Here is an 8,229-nt window from a genome sequence, read left to right on the forward strand (position 1 = left end):
GCTGCCATTTCCTTCTGCAGGGGAACTTCCTGACCCAGGGATCAAACTCATGTGTCCTGCATTGCAGGCGGATTCTTTACCACTGCACAACCTGGGAAGCCCACCATGGAAGAGTAGTCAGCAATAAAAAGGAATGATATATGTAACAACTTGGACAGATCTCAAGGGATTTATCAACATAAATTGTCATTGTTCAGTCACTAAGTAGTGTCTGACTCTTCGTGACCCCTTGGACTACATGCAGCATGCCAGACTTTGTTGTCCTTCACCATCTCCTAGGGCTTGCTCAAACTCATGTCCATTGAGTCAGTAATGCCATCCAACCATCTCGTCCTCTATCGCCCCCTTCTTCTCCCCTCAATCTTTCCCAGCATCAGGGTATTTTTCAATGAGTCATTTCTTTCGCATTAGGTGACTGAAGTACTGGAGCTTCAGCATCAGTCCTTCCAAAGAATACTCAGGGTTGATTTCCTAAGGATTGACTGGTTTGATCTCCTTGCAGTCCAAGGAACTCTCAAGAGTCTTCTGCAACACCACAGTTCGAAAGCATCAATTCTTTGGCGCTCAGCCTTTTTTATAGTCCAACTCTCATATCCGTACATGACTACTGGAAAACCCATAAGTTTCACTATACGAACCTTTGTTGGCAAAGTGATGTCTCTGCTTTTTAATATGCTGTCTAGGTTTGTCATAGCTTTTCTTTCAAGCAGCAAGTGTCTTATCATTTCATGGCACAGTCACCATGATTTTGGAGCCCAAGAAAATACAGTCTGCCACTGTTTCCATTGTTTCATGAAGTGATAGGACCAGATGCCATGATCTCCATCTTTTGAATGTTGAGTTTTAAGCCAGGTTTATAACTCTCTTCTTGAGAACTTCATCAAGAGGCTCTTTAGTTCCTCTTCACTCTCGGCAATCTTGATTCCAGTTTGTGTTTCATCCAGCCTAGCACTTTGCACTCTGCATAGAAGTTAAATAAGCAGGGTGAAAACATACAGCCTTGACGTACTCCTTCCCAATTTTGAACCAGTCCATTAGTCCATGTCTGGTTTAACTTTTGCTTCTCTATCTGCATACAGGTTTCTCAGGAGGCAGGTAAAATGGTCTGATATTCCCATCTCTTTAAGAATTTTTCACAATTTGTTGTGATCCATACAGTAAAAAGCTTTCGCTTATTCAATAAAACAGAAGTAGATTTTTCCTGGAATTCCCTTGCTTTTTCTATGACAAAAGACGTTGGTAATTTGATCTCTGGTTCATCTACCTTTTCTAAATCCAGCTCATAATCTGTAAAATAATCTGTAATTTTTCGGTTCATGTACTGTTAAAGACTAGCTTGAAAGATTTTGAGCATTACCTTGCTAGTATGTGCTGCTGCTGCTGCTAAGTCACTTCAGTCGTGAGCACAATTGTATGGTAGTTTGAGCATTCTTTGGCATTGCCCTTCTTTGGGATTGGAATGAAAACTGACCTTTTTACTGAAAGAAAAAAACAATCTCAAAGGATATCTACTGCATGATTTCATATGTAACATTCATGAAATAATATAATTATAGAGATGGAGAATGAATTAGTGGTTGCCAGGGGTTAGGGAGAAGCACAAGCTGGAATCAAGATTGCCAGGAGAAATATCAATAACCTCAGATATGCAGATGACACCACCCTTATGGCAGAAAGTGAAGAAGAACTAAAGAGCCTCTTGATGAAAGTGAAAGAGGAGAGTGAAAAAGTTGGCCTAAAGCTCAACATTCAGAAAACGAAGATCATGGCATCTGGTCCCATCACTTCATGGGAAATAGATGGGGAAACAGTGGAAACAGTGTCAGACTTTATTTTTGGGGGCTCCAAAATCACTGCAGATGGTGATTTCAGCCATGAAATTAAAAGATGCTTACTCCTTGGAAGGAAAGTTATGACCAACCTAGATAGTATATTCAAAAGCAGAGACATTACTTTGTCAACAAAGGTTCATCTAGTCAAGGCTATGGTTTTTCCAGTGGTCATGTATGGATGTGAGACTTGGACTGCGAAGAAGGCTGAGCACCGAAGAATTGATGCTTTTGAACTGTGGTGTTGGAGAAGACTCTTGAGAGTCCCTTGGACTGCAAGGAAATCCAACCAGTCCATTCTAAAGAAGATCAGTCCTGGGTGTTCATTGGAAGGACTGATGCTAAAGCTGAAACTCCAATACTTCGGCCATCTGATGCGAAGAGCTGACTCATTGGAAAAGACCCTGATGCTGGGAGGGACTGGGGGCTGGAGGAGAAGGGGACAACAGAGGATGAGATGGCTGGATGGCATCACTGACTCGATGGACATAAGTTTGAGTAGATTCTGGGAGTTGTTGATGGACAGGGAGGCCAGGCGTGCTGTGATTCATGGGGTCGCAAAGAATAGGACACGACTGAGCGACTGAACTCAACTGAAGGGGTTAGGGAATGGGTGTGGCTATGCCTAGTGCTAGTGGTAAAGAACCCGCCTTCCAATACAGGAGACATAAGACATGGGTTTGATCCCTGGGTCAGGAAGATCCCCTGGAGGAGGAAACAGCAACCCACTCCAGTATTCTTGCCAGGAGAATCTCATGGACAGAGGAGCCTGGCAGGCTACAGTTCATAGCATGGCAAAGAGACACCACTGAAGTGACTGAGCACACAGGTGGTCATGCAGACATAATACTAATGATGTGCCTTGTGATGATGGCACAATTGAGTATTTTTTGGTAACAGTTTTATTGAGACATAATTTATATATGCATTTTGGTACCTTGATTGTATTGATTATTCAAGGCTACACTTAAGACAAAGTTACATAGATCTATGGTGCATGTATGACTGGTAAAATCTGAATTAGCTCTATGGGCTGCACTAATGTCAATTCCTTGGTTCTGATATCATACTATAATTGCATGAGGTGTCAACATTCGGTGAGGTTAGGGAAAAGTGCTTGGGGCTTCCCTGTACATTTCCTCGCAAAGTCCTATAAATCTATAATAGTTTAGAATCAAATAATTTTTAAAAATCAAGGCCATTTTGGGGAGTTCCCTAGTGATCCAGTGGTAAGGCTCTATGCTTTCACTGCAGGAGGTCCAGGGTTCAGTCCCTGGTCAGGGAACTAAGATCCCCCAAGCCACATGGCTAAGCTGCCCAAAAATGAAGGCATTTTTAACTGCCTCATCCAAAATAGCACTTCTTCCATCAGGCTCTACCCTCAGAGCTTGCTTTTTTTCCCTAGCCAATATTGCTACCTGACATCACAGCATATGTTATATATATGCATGCTGTGCTAAGTCCCTTCAGTCATGTCCAATTCTGTGCGACCCCTTGGACTGCAGCCTGTCAGGTTCCTCTGTCCACGGGATTCTCTAGGAAAGAGTACTGGAGTGGGTTGCCATGCCCTCCTCCAGGGCATCTTCCTGAGCCAGAGACTGGACCTGCATCTCATGTCTTCTGCACTGGCAGGTGGGTTCTTTACCACTAAGCTATAACATATTTTGTATAAATCTGTCCTCTCCAGTAGACTTAGGAAGACAGGAATTTTTGTATTCTCCATTGTGCACCCAGTGCTGAAATGACACCTGGCACATTATCTTTGTTGAATGAATGCATGTGTTTACTGACTTTCCTAGAGGTATATGTTTCATTTCCTGTGTCTATACGTAAACTGGCCCTTATAGTCTCCTGCCAGAAAACATGTTTATCTAGGTATTCACCGCAGACTCTACACTTAGAGGAATTTCAATTGCATTTTTCCCAATAATAAAATTTTAATATATGCAATTCTCTAGTGGGAAATAAGCATTTGATCCCATTCTGTTCATTCCTTCCCTTCTCCAGTTGGGCCCTCTGGGAATATGTCTTCATTTAGTGTCTTTCTGGGATAGTTAAATCTTCAGCTATGGGAAGAACTTTAGCTAAATAAAGGTCTTTGAATCTGAATGGCATTGACCCTGTGTTCCTCATAAAAAGTTTTAGGAGGTCAAGGCTTCAGACCAAGTTGTTCAAATATGTAAACTGAAGAAATTTTATAAGAAAAAAACCATGCAAAGAATGATCATTAAGGTCTCAGCCATCTATCTTGTTACAAATGGTCATAATATACTTTATTGTGCATCTGTAGTAGACAAAATAATGTGTCCTAAAGATGTGTGCTCAGTCATATCCAACTTTTTCTGGCCCTATGGACTGTAGCCCACCAGTCTTCTCTACCCATGGAATTTCCCAGGCAAGAATACTGGAGTGAGGTGCTATTTCCTCCTCCTGGAGATCTTCCCTACCCAGGGATCAAACCCCTGTCTCTTATGTCTACCTGCATTGGCAGGTGGGTTCTTTACCACTAGGGCCACCTGGAAAGTCCTAAAGACGTCCACATCCCAATCCTCAGAACCTGTGAATATGATGCCTCACGTGGTAAAAAGGGATTTGGCAGAAGGATGTGATTAAGGGTCTTGAGATGGGGAGAGAAGCCTGGATCATGCAGGTGGATCCAATCTATTCACATGGCTTCTTAAAAGCAGAGAACCTTTCCCAGCTACAGAAAACAAGAGAGAGTGGTGAGAATGACTTGATTTGCTGTTACTGGCTTTGACAATGGACGAAGTGGACTTAGAGAAGCTGGAAAGGGCAAGGAAAGAGATTCTCCCTTGGAACCTCCAAAAGAAATGCAGCCCTTGCCAGCACCTTGATTTTACCCTGGGGAGACCCATACCAGATTCTGACCTACAGAACTGTATGGTAATAAGCACGTGTTGTTTTATGCACTACATTTGTGGAGAGTTGTTATATAGCACCAGCCAAAAACTGATATAGCATCTTAGTGATTATAGTTTTTCTATTAGCTTTGCTTGTAAGCAACAGAAATCCAGTTGAACTTCCTTAAGCAAATAAAGCAAGCTTTTCTGTGAGTACACAGAGTGAATCCAGGAATCCAAGACAGGACAGCCGTGGAGCTGCAGAAACATGGTAGGACCACAATGTAAGCTGCTTCCAGGAGGCTCCTTCCTGCCCCCGTTTCTCTACCCCTCCCCCAATCTGTCTCATTCTGCTCTTTCTGCAAACAGACTTTCTCTGTTACTCAGTCCATAAGGTGTTGAGAAGCTGAGTCTCAGATTCCTTTTGTCTCCTCTTTCTCCACCAGACCAGTCAGCCCAGGCTGTGACCAGAATCTCATTTTCAGTTCCAAAGTCCCACAGAGGGAACTCTGGCACAGTTTAGGCTAGAGGCCTGTTATGAGTCAAACTGTGTTCCCCTCAAAAGATATGTTGGATCCTTACCCCTCCAGTAATGCAGAATGTGGCCTTATTTGGGTATAGGGTGGCTGCAGAGGTAATTAAGATGAGGTCATACTGGAGTCGGGTAGGCCCTTATCCCAATATAACTGGTGTCTTTATAAGAAGAAGAAATTGGAACAGAGACTCAGAAGGAAGAGCACCATGTAAAGATGAGGAAGGGGTTGCAGTTATGCTGCCACAAGCCAAGGAACGCCTAGGGCTATCAGCAGTTGGAAGAGGCAAGTGAGGAAGAATCCTCTCCTAGAGGCCAGAGGGAGCATGACCCCGCCAACAGGGTCTCAGAACTTTGGCTCTCAGAACTATGAGACAATATTCTGCTGTAAGCTACCCAGTCTGTGGTACAGTTGACTCTTGAACAACATGGGTTTGAACTGCACTGCCACTTCCACATGGATTTTTTTCAATAGATACTTCCTACAGTACCATATGATCAGGGTTGATTGAATTCATAGATGTGGAACTGTGGATCCAGAAGGCTGACCATAAAGTTCTCTGGGGATTTTCAACTATAAAGGGTGTTGGTGCCCCAACCCCTACATTGTTCAAGGGTCAACTATACTTTGTTACAGCAGTCCTAGGATACTAACACAGTGCCCAAGCTTGATCCAGTCAATTCTGTCCAGGAGACCAAGTCTTACAGTACGAACACAGCTTCTCAAGACTCACCCCTATGGCTTGGGGGTAGCGGGGCCAGTTTCCAAAGAGGGAAGAACCCCTGTGAGCTGGGCAGAGGCACAAAAAGCTGTCCACTCCAGTTCTCGATTGCTAGAACACATAAGGACATTCTGATTTTCATTCTCATTGTTTGTTTTGCTTTAAAATATTCTTTTATCCTCTGGAATGAATTGTAGGGTATGATGTGAGATATGAATCAAAGTGACTTCTCTTCCATAATGTAATCCATGTGTCCTGACAACTTTTATTAGTGATGACCCCTTCTTCTCATCGTGTGGCTTCTTGTCAATTAGTCAGTGAGTACGGAAGATTAAAACCATTTCTGGAATCTCTATGGTATTCCATTCATGTGATTGACCAAGTTCCTGGTATGGTAGTGAGGAGACACTAGAGAGCTTGACTTCCAACCTTAGTTCTACAGTGTGGTTACCCCTCTCTGAGTGTTTTATCTATGGCAATTTGGAATATCTAATTACTCTTAATGTTATGGGGGGAATGGGTGGGAGGCATGGGTTTACAAAATGTTCTTGACCTTTTTAGAATAACGAACCAGAAGAACGCTCTCTGAACAGCTGTGCTGTTGCCCTTGTTTGAAACTGGCCCCTGGCCCTGTTAACAAATCTGGTCTTTGGGATGGGAACAAGTTAGAAAACAGCTAAGGATTCACCCATCAAGTTTTGTTATAAATATGTACCTAACACATAGCGAGCACACAATAAATGTTAGGTAACTATTAGGTGAAGGCCAGACAACACCTATGTCAAACTCTTGCCAATATTCAACAACAGTTCATTCCTACATTTCCTCCACCTTTAAGTCATGCATGTAGTGGGAAGGGGATGTGACCAACTGAATAACGGCCACCCCAAAATGTCCATGCCTAATCCCAAGAATGTCTGTGTGTATAATGGTAAAAGGGATTTTATGCTGCTGCTGCTGTGAAGTCGCTTCAGTTAAATTAAGAATCTTAAGATGAGAGATGATCTGGATAATTTGGGTGGGCCTTTCTTTCCACTTCTGCCCATTCAGCCAGATTTCCATCACTCCAACAATCTTCTTCCATTCATTCACCTTTGAAGCCTAGCTTTGCTAGCTATTCAAACTATAACAAAACCAGACAGCATGTTAAAAAGCACAGATATCACCTTGCCAACAAAGGTCCATATAGTAAAACCTATGGTTTTTCCAGTAGTAATGTACAGATGTGAGAGCTGGACCATAAGAAAGGCTGAGAGCCGAAGAACTGATGCTTTTGAATCGTGGTGCTAGAGAAGAATCAGAGAGTCCCTTGGACGGCAAGAAGACCAAACCAGTTAATTCTAAAGGAAATCAACCCTGAATATTCATTGAAAGGACTGATGCTGAAGCTCCAATACTTCTGCCACCTGATGTGACTCACTGGAAAGGCTCTGATGCTGGGAGAGATTGAAGGAAAAGGAGGAGGGGGAGGCAGAGGATGAGTTAAACAGCATTACTGACTCAGTAGACATGAATGTGAGCAAACTCTTGGAGACAGTGGAGGACCAAGGAGCCTGGTGTGCTGCGGTCCCTGGGGGTGGCAAAGAGTTGGACAAGATTTAGCAACTGAACAATCAGACAGTTGTGTTAACCCCACATGCTTGAGATTAGGGTTATTAAACTGATAGAAATTCAGGGAGCAAATTAAATTGAAATGTGAAATAATGATCAGAAACCTTTAAAAAACTGATGCATTTTCTCTTCCAGCATCAGACCAAAGAGAACGCAAGCTAAAAAGACACTGAGAAAGGTATCTAGGTAGAAATACTGAATTGCACTATAAACTCCTGCACATTTAATGCTCAGGGTGTTATAAGCCCTGGTACTCGGTCGGAAATTCTCACTCCTTTTGCACAAGCCTGAAGGCTAGATAATGTGAGACAGTAAAGACTTAGGTAGTTCGGGTTCAAGAAATCTGGATTTGAATCCTGGTTCTGCAGACTAGCGTTCCTGGTGTTTTCCTCCAAGACGCTCTAAACTGCCTCCTACCAGGTAGCTCCTCAAAGTCTGTGAACCAGGAAGGTGCGTCACCCCAGCTCGTAACGCGGACTTCTGGGTCCGCATCACCAAGTGAAAGAGTATAAAATGCCTCTCTCTGGCTCTATCACAGCGTGCCTTTTTTTACTTTTCTCTCCAAGAATAAAAGGCCCTTACTTTAAAAAAAATTTTTTTTTATTTTTTCTTTCCGTTCTGTTACTAGCTGGCGCTAAACATTGGCTGGGGCCCCAGGCGGCGGCTGGAAAGGC

The sequence above is a fragment of the Capra hircus genome, chromosome 4 (genome assembly GCF_001704415.2).
Source record: "Capra hircus breed San Clemente chromosome 4, ASM170441v1, whole genome shotgun sequence".
Lineage (NCBI taxonomy): Eukaryota > Metazoa > Chordata > Mammalia > Artiodactyla > Bovidae > Capra > Capra hircus.